Genomic DNA, 14,288 nt, shown 5'->3' with positions numbered 1-14,288 from the left:
ACACCCGGGCTTCTCCTAGTTCTTGTTCAAACAAAAGTTTTCTTTTATAAAATTTATTAAATTAAAAAGATATATCCCCGGTCCCCCTCCCACCGCCGAACCATATAGATGGGTATCCTTATATGTGACGTCGCTTTATATTGAGGTATCTAAAACATAATGTTAGGGACAAATGATGCATTGTTATTCCTGACCCTACGCGCCTTTATAATGAGGGAATACTGTATTGAATCCATTGTATAATTAAATGAAGTACATGTTTTATTTCTGAAATATCTAAACTTAGAAGATAATAATAACAAAACCGCATATTTTGCTATTTAAAGATACCTACCTATTCCTATAATTAATCCTATTCTTTTCATTTGTATTTTATGTCAGTAATTATCAACCTGAAAAGATATGTGTATCTTTTATGAAAATATCATTTCTGAAATGACATAACACGTGTTTTCCACAATTTGATATGAAACAATCTGTAAGTGTTTGTTTGAATAATCCACTTCAATCTTTGCGAACAACAAAACCAATATTTATTTTCCAAAATATAATCAGAACCACTGCCGTATGAGGTATTTTTTACTTGTAATGTCTAATTTATCCCTCATTATACAGTGAAATATTTGCAGGAAACTCAGTTGTTACAATACAATTTTGCAATAATTTGTTAACTTCTGAATAATTCTGTCATACTTACTTTATAAATTTTATGTGAATTCTTTAAATTTCACAACATTTGTACCATCCCTAAACGTAAAGGTAATTTGCGGGAAAAAAACATGTTACAAAACCCTCGAATGTTTGACAAAATCTTTTCGATGACAAAAAAAATATACTTTGCTACTTACATAAATGTTAGTTCATAGCAGATTTTTGCAAGGTGGAGTATTTTATTCTTTGAAAAGGATCCATTACAATGAAAAACATTTCCTAAGTAATTAAATTTGAGAAATTATCTATAATTTCTTCCAGAAATAATTTAACCATCATCGAAAACTCTACTGTTGAGAAAATACATAGTTTGCAGTGTAAACTTCCCACGCCCTCCCTTTTCCTCCATATGTGATGTTAATAAGCAAGGATAAGTCAACATATCAGCTCTGTGGATATGTTAGAAATGTTTAAACACAATTACCTGGGGTTGGTCCACACGTACACAATCAGATTGCAGACTTTACATGGGATGACACGGGGACAGATATAAGTGATACAACTAATCTAGTGTCACGATGAACTCAAGGGCAGCCAGTGATTGCCCTGATCGCTCCTATTTTATCTTCGCAGACCTGAACCAGGTTGAATACATTTTGGAAAGTACAAAATGAAACAGACAATTTCTCAGAGATCATTTTGTTTAATTAGCTGGGTTTTGTCGTTTATCGTGGCTTATGATATCCTAGTACTATAAATAGGAATCGGCCTGAAACAGGATCCCTATTATGCAGTGTTGTGCGATCTTAAAGTATCACTTAGTATACGAGTTTAATTGCTTAACAAATAGTATGTAAACTTGATATTTTCGGTACCATACCTTCCGCCCCCCCCCCCCCACCCCGTTAAAACAGGCCCAGAGATAACAACATTCTAGCTCTCACACTCACTTTAAAATGTTGCCATTTGATTGACCAACGGTCAAATAAGTGACCACTCAGACGTCAGTATGTTCCGTTGAGTGTGTTTTAAATAATTTGTAATCTCGGGGACAGACCTTTGTATCAACTGATAACTGAAGACTTACGCTTCACGTCCCTGATTGATTTATTGTTCTGAGGCCTGCGCTTGCTGGGATAAAGGCAAGAAATGCAATTTAAAACATACTTCTGCAATCGGGGTCCTTCTAAAGGAGTGATAATCTCTGTCTTGACTGAGATCATGATTCAGATGCCTGTTATATACAACGTCAGATCCAAGTCGCCTCGACCAGCATATTATTCCAAAAAACTTGTTATGATATTACTGTTCGTGCCCCCATCGATTTTTTTTTTAGTTGAGAACAACTTGCTAATAAATAAATAAATAAATAAATAAGAAGACAACACCGCCTTCGTCTAAACCTACACACATACGCACGCACTTTAATATGAGAACATTTTCTCGTACTTAAAGAGGGAAAAGATTTGAAGATGACAATATAATGGTCTCGCTGTTATATATGTACCTGATACCTTAAACTGGTACTAGGTCGAAGTCATCTTGTAGCGATTGAGTGAGCGCAAGGGAATCCTCATACAAGTTTACCGGTACCCGATACCTCTGTCTTTATGACAGCTGTAAATATCTATATTGATTTCATATAAGATTTGTCATTGCTTAATCAATCAAGGACGCCCTCAATGGTACAAAGTAACACGTCAGATTTCAGACGTCCTCGTCCTGTCTCCAGTCGCTCTAAATGTAGCACGATTGATAATGAGTCGAGGATGGATTATGTATATACTTTTTACTGCGAACTACTTTATCCAGCCTATCAACATCCACCAACATTCCACATTATATATAACTTTTTAGTGTCGGTCATCTCGGCACTCTGACATACACTGTGGTGGTTGACAAGTTTTAAGAGTAAAAACACAGAATTATTACAAGAAGAACTTGTTCATAGTTCTTCCTGTGTGTCTTTTTGTAAAACAGATAGAGAGTGGATAATGACCTTTCATTCAAATTCCCTAACCTATTAACTAATTATTGACTCTTTTCGTTCCATCTTCTCGGCATGCCAATATTCGACATTGCTTAGTCAAATTATTGACATCAGATAGTGAAATACTTTCATTCTTCAACAGGTTTCCATCTGTATATCATCAATGGAGTCTCTATCTTTCAATAAAGTCGAAGCTGGAACTTTCATAGCCATAGATGATCTTTTAAAGTTCATTAAATCTAACCATTCAATTCATGACAGGACAAAATTGAGAAGAAAGAAAATATTTTACAAGAATTACAAAGGCATGCTACTGGGATAATCCAGAGAGAAGAAAAGAAATTGGTTTCGTTGTCGTCTTTCTTTCGATATGTGTTTCATCACTATGATGACTTCCAGGTTTGCAAAGTGGTATGTGATGAACTCTTAGAACAACAAACACAGTCTATATCTTCAAATGAATTCAACAAATCAGCATGGAACCTTTATCAACAATTAGTTGAAATTTTAGGTTTGAGCCTGTATGAAGAAACAATTAAAATGCTACAACTTGAGGGGCTGAAGATTCCATCATTAATTATTGCACAGTTCACCAACAGCGAATGGAATAAAATTAAACTGTTTGAGTGGCACTATAGGACCTTTTGTAAGAAATAAGTGTCAGGCTATGAAGATGAGCAGGAAAGTAAATGGGAATTTTTGGATTATTTAACGAGTTGGCAGAAAAGGGACAAGAACTCGAGCAGTTGTGCCTAAATGTCTGTCAATGGAATGTCATCTTCGCTAGCCAAGGTTCCACTAACATTATCTACACCTTGGCATATCGAACATATATTTCAGAGCTTCGGGTCTGTGAATTTCATTGGATGCGGCGGCAAACCGCCACATCCAATCAAAATTAAGTTCCTCAGATTCGAACACCGTTCCTTCGTGATCGAGACAAGGGGAGAACAACACTTTAATGGACTGATAAATAAACACTTTTACAGTGCCGGTCAGTGTTTGCACAAATACCTTTCACTCAAATAGACATGTAATGTCTTACCTCTGGTACATAATCATTCTTTGGATGTTAAACTTACAAAGTATTCTTTGTAGGTCAATCGCCACCACCGTTTTCGGCTGATGTACAATGCACCACGCTATTGGTTAGTTGGAATTACATACTGAGGGAGGCAACACATCAAATCCAATAGATGTCACTAGGACAAAACACCGATATAGCTGTTCGATCCGCCAAAGACGAAACTGTCGTTTGCGGTACTGATAGTAGCATACAATAGTATCAGGATATAAACAACACACCATCATTGCCACTATTATTCCGCCATCCTCCACCTTTCAGTGGTAGAGATGACGATAAAACTACATTGAAAGTGGTTCTCGATGATTTTTTGGAGAAGGTTGAATTGAGTGAAACAAACGAAAATGTTTTGTTTGCACCTGACCACAAGATCGCAAGAAATCTTGTTAAGCTTATAGATGGAAACAAAAAGTATGCAATATTTATCCCGACTTTCCAGTAATGCTCTTGAGAATGTCCAAAATCATGAATTTAATATCAGCCTATGAAACACCAGGCCTCATTCTTATACTGAAATATGAGAGATGATGATGTTGAGAAGGAAAAAAAACAAACTGCAGTAAATTAGTAACTATTGAGAACACCGAGAAAGCCATGCGAAACGTTTGGTGTTTGTCAGCAGTTTTGCATAACTCGGTTCTCGTCACGTTTATCGACTTGCTACCACACTCATATCCAGAGGCTGAGAAAAAATGTGATCAGGAGTTATCTGTCAGCTAGCTGGAAGTGAGATGAGGACAGATGTTGAAAGAATTCATTAAGAAAACATCCACTGAGAACAAAACGTTTTACCTACATATTGATATAATGAGGCATTGTGACGAAATTTTAGCCATCGCCATTACTGAAAGACTAGGAGGAAAATATGGATACAGCTTACTTCTGGCCAGTGTGAAGTATTCACTTCCATTCTCATTCTTAAATGGAGCTTCCAGTCATGCTGGATTTTGCTGATGACTTCGATAGAACATTACAAATCAAGTCACTTTCACAGACAAATGAAACGTGTTCTATTCAGTACCTCCCACAGTGATCGTATTGTCAGCTTTGGATTAGACACTGCTCGACAGATTGACCACAGAGACGCAACCAAATGTATTCGACCGGGGGTTACAATAAGCAATGTATTGATAAAGATGTCCGCAGCAGACGAGCAGACACGTGCATACAGTAATCCAGTCTGTCATTTCAGGAAAGGATGCTTCGAAGGTTAAGCAAGATGAGACAAAAGATGAAGAGACAGCATCGAAAATATAACAACGGTACATGGGGGGGGGGAAGCCAGTGATAATGACTCGGGCCATATTGTAAGATTGTCTGGTCTTATACATCGAAGGAAGGGAATGTCATTAACTTTTGACCCTATTCTAAGAAATGTATATCACAAGGAGAATCCAGAGGTGCAGCAAGAGACGTTAGATTCAACCACAGAAGAGATAGGAAAATTCATAATTCACACATATGCAGCAAGAGAGGGTCTATTGGGTATAACACTTAGTGATTGACCTAACACTGAATTGTTAAACGGACCCAAACATCTCATTAACAGAATAAAAAGATCAAAAGGGTCGACAATCAAGAGGACTAAAGGTGCACCAAAAAAAAAAGAAAAAAAAAAATCATGCAAGAGCATGAAAGAGAAAAGCAAGGAGAAAAGAAAAAGGACAGTGAAGAAGGTGACAACGGTTGTGGACTTGTGGACTGTCTAAGCTCTTCCATGAATACTTGCCAGTCAATCTTTAAGCCAGATGGGACAAAATCATCCACCAATAAATCAGCTGGTGTGAAACGAACTCTTCTCGAGTTCAATACGAAAATATCCGATAAACGGGTACCCTATGGCACATTATATAACCTAGGTTATTATCAAAAGACGGGTCCCCGAGTACCCGGATACAAATTGGCATCTTTACTAAGTTGGGTCGGAATTTTCCAGATTTAACATTTATCATAACGGTATACAAGTTTTCTGCCAGTGCTCACAAAGGCAGAATAGACGTTGTTTTCAAGTTCACAATCCTCTTGATTTGAGCATTAAGTGCAAATACTTTTTCAGTGTCAAGCAGAGGTGTGTCTTTTCCTGTAAATAATTTACCTTAATCCTATAGCTCGTTTTTCCACGTGAGAAATCTTTGAATGAACTGCGACTGTGGTACAGTGGCAAGTAACAGAGGGTGGTTATTTCATCTTGTCGCACAAATGATCTGTTCAGTTGCAACCTTTAATAGATTTTACAAATTGTATGATCAGCGTGTTACTTACAAAGCTCAAGCTCAGACCTTAATTAAGCATTCGCTTATGACAGCCAGGCCAAGGAAAGGGAGTTAGATGATATTTCTGGTGACTACACCACAACGATTGACATGACAACGATGGAGGATTTCAGAACTTTATCAGACAATGAGGATGAATTCTTGTACTTCGTACCAGATGACATTAGATAGTGATATTTATAAGATACTGTGTGAATAAAAAAAATGTGGACTTGACATCAGGTTTGTACAACATGTAATACAATGTCCCTTTGTCGGGTACCCGGATAACCGATCGTTAGAATCGACGGGTAACCGGTAGAAGTTTTATAACATTTTGACAGCTTTACCACTTAGAAAACTCGAAGAAACAAATCGGTACTCTCCTATGAACTTTTCCTCTCTCTCTCTCTCTCTCTCTCTCTCTCTCTCTCTCTCTCTCTCTGCTGATTCATGGTATCTTGGAAAGAATATGCACAGGCGTAAAGTCGGAATAGCACAGGTTATCCTAGATAACTCATAGAAAGCATTACATTAGGCATTTATCCGACATCAGCAAGAACTGGGTATGTTCTAAATTTGGAAGAATAATTATAGAGGTGGACACAATCTTTGTTATTTTTTCCAAAGTCATTTTCATTGGTGAGTTTTGCTGAACAATTTTTTTCTTCTCCTATCACATGGCTTGACACTAAATTTGTGCCTTGTCTCAAAGGTATTGCACACAAATCAGGGCCGGATCAGATCAGGGGTTGAGGAAGTGGGGTGGGTTCCAAAATTTCAAAAGGGCCATGACTTTCCTCGAAAGGACACCAAATCAAAAGACTATGTGTCTATTTATTCAAAGTGCATAATACCCAATAAGAATAGGACGATGGCCAAATTTCAAACGACAAGTGACTCTGTGTGTGTGTGTGTGTGTGTGTGGGTGTTTTTAGGGTGGTAGCCTTGCGTGGCCTGCAAACAGTTATATACAGTAAATGTTACATATACTGTAAGGTGATATTGAAAATCTCATGTAATGTAAGATGTCATTAATTTGCGAACAAACTTCTGTTTCACTTCTCATATTCATATATATATATATATATATATATATATATATATATATATATATATATATATATATATATATATATATATATATACATATGTGTGATGAGTCTAATTGCAATGTGGTTTGGATTTCAATACATACGAAATTTACTGTTTATGTAAATTTTGACAATTTGTTTAATTTACGTGTCATCAATAGGAAAATAAATATCAAGTTTGTTAATTTTAATTTTTAAATTTTTTAGTTCAGTCTGCAATATATGTTAAACAAATATATTTGGTACAAAAGTTTTCCAGTAAGATAGTAATATGTAAAAAAAAAATGGTGCATAGCAAATATTGTTTTCATAAGTTCATGTGTTTACAACTTAGAATTTCTAAATTTATTATGTGATTTTTATTTTTTTATTTTTTTGCTTTTAAAATGCACATTCATTGAAATAATTAAAAAATGCAGACGCATCATTCTTTGATACTTACTTACTTATGTTGAATTAACGACGTTTTCGTCCAACAAGGGTATGTACGTCGGTTTTATTCCTGCACAGCAGCATGTTTAATTACTCCTGGGGGAAGGTGTAAGTGCATCATACCCCAGGCATTTATGTGTTCACAGAACACTGTTTAATTCAGCCGTCAGATCGTAGGACTATTTAAGTCCCTAACGACCTGAACGAAGGGCTATCCATGAGTGGGAATGAACCCAACACGCACTCATGTTAAGTCATGAATTTCAGTCTGCCATCACTGAGCATAGGTTTCAACCAAAGCAGTATGTGACGCCGGTAGCGATTGGTCGCCACTATGACGTCACATCGGGACACTTGGCTTTAGACGGATGGAAATTGTTCCACATCTCCGTCCATGTACGAATGTCCGAGAGAAGCAGGAGGCAAGGAACTCGGCAAGCAGGCCACGGATGTTGCATACGCCCCAAAAAAGCCAGCTCGTACTTATTTCAAATCTAGTCCAGTTTTATTAATGGACGATTAAACGATGTCAATAATGTGTAAGCCACCTGTGTAATTGTTCAAATCGACTATGTCAGAAATTTTGAAAATAATTCATTCTGAAGTTGGAATTTAGTGTACAGAGTGCACATTCGACATACTAATTAAATACCAATCGGTAAAGTCAAAATGACATATGAATAGTTAGTATCACGCTTAATAAAAATTAGAGAATAAAAATTATGATCGGTAACCAAACGGATCAAATTAAGATACTGAAAAATAGAGATATTATCAAAAGCAGTTTCCAGCCAAAATGGAAACTGCATAATTCACGTAGGCAAATTAGGCAGGTAGCTCGACTTTTTCCTTATCCAGATTCCGGGGGTCATCAGAAGGTAAGGCAGCATCTGAATTTCAGCGCTGCTGTCGTCAGTCCACGTGAGTCAGCCAGTACCACTCTTTAGTCTGAGGGTCCATCCGTCCATTGGACTGCTAACATCCCAGCTGGTAGTGTGCTTGCATACTGAATGTGCTTGCATACTGAAGTATAAAGTTTCCTTTTAACAACAGCAGTAACCTCTTCTATTATTCGATAGCAGGAGACTCGTTGATATGCAGATATTACCGGACTTCTGTCTTTCTTCTTCCTGAATTATGTGGGTCCCTGTGTCCGCACATGCAGCATGTTTCCCATGCACCCACATACCACACAGCCAAGATACTTTCTGTTTGGGGCACTAGACATATGCCCGTCCCCCACTTAACCCAAAAAAAAGGAAGTGTTTTCATGTATTATTGTTTCCCCCAAAGTGTGTTTTATTTAGAAAAAGAATTTAGATCAAAATTTTAGTTTCAAACTCAATTTTGATGGGGTATTTTTGCTTCCCTAGTGTATTCTAAAGGGTTGTTCATCCGATAAAGGGGTTTGATCCCCCATATCAGAGTTGTTTGTTTTTTTGTCGATCTTTGCCAGAGATCTCCTGTGTCCCATGTGTATCAGTGCTATATAGTATGAATGCTATATTGTCTGTATGTAGGGACGGCAATCTTCATCAAATATATCCCAGTTGTCTTAACAGAGATATTTTAGACTTCATAAGTCTAAGATTATCGTTATGACTAATTCAGGTTTTATTATCAATTTAGAATTTCGACGAGAGAATGGTGTACTAAGTAATTTAAATAAAGGAAAACCTGGTGTTTTATGTGTATGCTCAAATGTGTATCGTTCCTCGTTAAACTAGTTCTAACATAATTGAGATAGGCTGTTCCCGAGTAAAGGGTTCACATTTCCTTTATTTAGTTATGTTTCACTTTTCTCGGGTTAGGCCATCTCTTTTTGTTATTTATGTTAATCAGATAATAAAGTTTCAAAAGGGTCAAGGTACCAGCCAGGGCTCTGATGTGACTCCCTCAATGTCGCCAAAGTGAATGATTCAGCAAAGGCACCGTTCCAGCGAAGTTATTCTGCACTACACTTGGTCGTCCCGGGCAAACATAACTGTCCTTGTTTGGCTGATGGCTCACCATTTCATCAGTCTTCGTGATATAATGCATAGCCGCCACGCGGACGCCAAGATGAAGCGCTCCTGCTGCTAACTTGTCAACGTCATCTTGCTGAATGGAAAGATTCTTTGAGACCGACAAATTAAAATGTGGGATGTAACAACATTTATATCGACTATTCATTACGCCATATAAAATGTTCATATGTGGCTGGGGGAAAAAATGAAGTAATAAGTCTTTATAGTAGACTGAAATGCATATAAAATGACATTCATTATATTGTCACAAACACCTGCATCAGTTGCATGTTTGGTAGTTCTGTGAACTAACAACCGGATGCATACAGTAGTTTAAAGCAGCCTAGAGGAACTCATCAGGCTTACACAGTCATGAGCTGCTTGGGATGTCGAAAGCAGAAGGCTATTCATCTGAGGTGTCATATTACCACGGAGAGAAACTATCCAAATATTGGGGCCTGTCCTACGAGTAAGGATAAACATTCGGTTGGCCCGAGCAGGATATATCAACAGCCCTTGTGTAAACTGAGACTAACATATTGTCAGTAGTGTAAAGGGCAATAATTGCTGTTATTTAAGTGTATTCCTATTTGTTTTTTTTTTTAAATAAATAAAAAAACGTTACAGTCAATAAAGCTATTGATGTATATTGTAGTGGTCAGCTGTTAAGTTATACGGATGTTGGTCAAAACATGGTTAGAGGAGAAATCGGTGGGTGGGGGTGACCCCCTCCCTTGCCCCTATGTGCGTGCGCCCATTGTGTGGAGGGTTGTTAAATCTGCAAATACATGGAAGACTCGCATATAAACTTTAAGATTTGGGGGTTATCTCAATTATATTTAAATTTAAAATCGGATACGCTTGCGTTGACTTGACTAAATAAAATAATTTTGGGTAAAAATAAATATCCAAACATTTTGTCTCTATGATACAACAGATGTGTAATCTCTATGAAACACCATCTACAAAAAAGCGAAATGCAAAATTTCCATTAAAGCTATGAATTAAAAAGGGGGTAGGGGAGAAAGTGCTTGCCGATCTCGAGTGCCTCTGGAAAAAATAAAAAAATTAATAAAAAATCCGAGTTACAGGTTCCAGCATCAATTCTGAGACCAATTGTATGCATACACCTATCATGACATTACGGTTATCGCATACACGCGTAGCAAGCCACGATGTTAAGATATGATCAACTTTGAGAGGAAGTCGTTTAAAGCTTTTTCAATGTTTAGTGCTGGCAGCCATATTTGATGGCAGATGGGTATCATTGGTATAATTTTAAAGTCTTTATACCAGGATACTTTGCCAAATATTTCTGCACCCCCAAATACAACTGGCCTTATGGAAGGGCGATATAAAAATAAAATCTTAATGAGGAATCATTCTTGTTACGTAGTAAATAATGCAAAACAAAGGTTACTGTTTTCCTGAAGAAAAGGTGTAATCTTAGAGAAAGAGTCGCCTTTAGTTGCGATAAAGGCGCCATTACAACTTAGAGTCAAAGAAAGTTTGTGAAGGAAAACAATGCAATTATTAAATCGAAAATCACTCCCTTCAATGATAACGTGTCTGTGCACGTCGATGCAAATTTTTAATTGAGAAGAGTGCATTCGTCTTCTTCACAACGTGCCTTTACACGCTGAAGCAAATATTTCACGAAACAAGAGTCCCTCTAAGGGACTGGCACCCTACTGTCCGAAAATATTTTCATGATTTCAAAGACCATTTATTTGTATTTACTGCTAAGAGACGAAACCATCACTGATATTCTTGAGCGATAGCAATATTTTCCACAGCGGCAATACTGGAGGTCAGAATGATTCCTTTTACATGTAAGACCAACTCGACCTATATGAAGTCACTGTATGAAAACACATTGTCAATATGACTTTACTTTTAGGAGGTGTATCGATAACTCTATATTCAATATAGCTGCCATGGCGGCGATACTAGATCTAACTAGACATCACATAAAGTCTGTCAGTGACAACCCCAAGTCAATATGACCATTCATCCAGGAGGCGTAGACAAGACAAGACTTCATTGGCCTTTGATTGTAAAGTTTAGAACATATGAGGTATACAACCCCACCCCCCAAAAAAACCCCATAAATCTAGTGTGTGATATAACATCTAACACGGATTACAAAACTCGGGAAACACATTGTAAGAACCAGCAAATATTTTTCAAGATTCGTATATTACTCGTATTCATTAAGTGGTTATATGAATAAACGTTAGTCATGGAAATGTAAAACTAATATATACATTTTTGTATTTCGTCATGAAAATAAGAACTTGAAAGAAGTTGTTGATATTTATCACATTTCGTGAGATTAACAAGGTGTACAGTTTTCTTCGATATAGGAAACATTAGTCCATCGACTAGTTTCCACAGCAAACCATTGAGCTTCAGTTCTAAACTCAATTAACCATTTATACCTATTTTTGGGAGATTGCGAAAGATATCTTTTCTAAATCCAAACTAGTTTTAAATAATCGTAATCAAGACATTTAGATGGCGTATTGATATTAGCTGCCCAAACTTGTCTGTGTTTATATTTTAGTCGTCGTTCCGGCCTTTTTTTTAAACCATTTAACTGACACAAAACTTTGATTTATCATATATAGCTAAAACTAACACCATTTAATAAGCGATAGCAAGATTTTCAAGATGGCGGCAATATTGTAGTCCACGTTTGTACCAATTTTATTTAGGACCAACTAGGTCCCACAAGAAATATTCTTTCTGGTGAAATCCCCACGTCGACTTAACATTTCAGAGAGGGGATTACATTATTTTCAAGATAGTGACCACATCGGAAATTAGAATGGCACCATGTTTATTTAAGAACAACTAGACATCATAAAAAAGGCTTTAAGTGAAAACCGCTTGTCGATATGACCACCGATCCCAGAGGAGTAGCGATTTTAAAATTACAATTTTCATACAGGGCCTACTAGACATTACAAGCACACTGCTCTGCCCATTCCCAGGAATCCAAGATAAGACCATTTCTTCTTTTTAACTGCTGAATGGATGTAAACCAACTCTGATATTAGTGTGCAACATGATTTTCAAATTAGTACCTGTGGTGGCCATATTGGATGTCAGATCGGCACCATGTTCACCTAGGATCAACTAGACCTCATTAGAAATCTTTTGATAAAAAATCCATGTCTATATGACTTTTACCTTCGGAGGTTTAACAATAACAATATTTCAATATGGCTGCCGTGGTGGCCATATTGGATTTAAAATCAGTACCATTTTCATGTATGACTAACCAGACATCACAGTCTTTTGTGGAAAGACCACTCCGGTGGCCTAAGTGGTTAAAGCGTCTGCCTCTGATGCGGCAAGTCGCGGGTGCAACCCCGGCCGAGTAATACCCAAGACTTATGAAATGGTACTAGCAGTTGCCTCGCTTGGCGCTCAGCATTAAGAGGTTAGTGTTAGGACTGGTCCACCTAGCGTCGGGATACTATGACTGGGTGGAACATGATACTACAAGTATGCGGCATGATGATCCAGTGGTAGACATCACAAAAACCTGCCACACTGCAGACATCGTAGCGATATAACTAATTATGTTAAATATACATTACAAATCTAACACACACACACACACACACACACACACACACACAGTGAAAACCCAATATCAACATCACCATCCATCTAGGAGTAGCGATGACAGGATTTTCAATCTAAAACTCGAATTGAAATAATTCTAGGGTTAAGTCTACATTATAAGAAGTTGTCGGGTGAAAACCCCATATCGTTATAACATTCCCTGTAGGAGCAGCCATGCCAAAAAATTTCAAGGTTGCTGCCGTGGTGGCCATACTGGATGTCAGATCAGCACCATTTTATTCAAGACCAACATGGCACCATACGAAGACTTTTAGTGAAAATACTATGCTGATATCACCATAAATTTAGGCAGACTTGTGATAATATTTTATAGTTGACCACCATACTGGACATCAAAGTAGCACCATTTTCCTTTAGGACCAATTAGACATTGCATTAAGTATTCTGGTGGGAACCCCATGTCGATAGGACTGTTCATGAATATCCATGATAAAATATTCAATATCATTGCCGTGGCGGCCATATTGGATGTCAAATCGATACCGTATTAATTTAGGGCCAACTGGATGTCATACTACTACTAATAATAATAATCATCGTGATGATGATGACGACTTTATTTAAAGAGCGTAACACGATTAGCTTAGCGCAAATTTTATGCTCACATGACCATCCGTTTAATACAAGGATTTTCAAGATACCTTAGATGTCTGACCAGCACATTTTTCCACTTCAGACCAACTAGATATCGGGATTATAAGCATATAAAGTTTCATAGCAATCTAGCAAATTAGCTTACGAAGAATAGTGATAACAAACCTATGTTATTAAGCTTGACGAAGGATAACAAACCATTCCATAGTCTCTTCTGGTTTATGATCAAAGAGTTTAAAAATCATCTTCTTGGAATTTGAACAATTTACATAAATAACACATTTGTTAAATTTTAAAAAAAATTTCTTGAGGAAGTAATGATTTCTACACAGCTGTGGCAGCGACATGAATTATGTTGTGCAATTTTTTTCCGCGGGAAAGTTTTTGGTTTGGTAGGGTCATTTTATCGCACATCAACTCAGAAGGTTATATCATGCCGCTGCAAGCCAAATACCTTGTCAAGGTCATATCATGGTAACCTATCAAGGCAAAATGAAAATTCTTGAAATTGACAAACAAGAACAAGAA

This window comes from Sinohyriopsis cumingii, chromosome 13 (genome assembly GCF_028554795.1).
Source record: "Sinohyriopsis cumingii isolate HCF-2022 chromosome 13, ASM2855479v2, whole genome shotgun sequence".
NCBI lineage: Eukaryota > Metazoa > Mollusca > Bivalvia > Unionida > Unionidae > Sinohyriopsis > Sinohyriopsis cumingii.
This window is presented reverse-complemented; position numbering follows the sequence as displayed.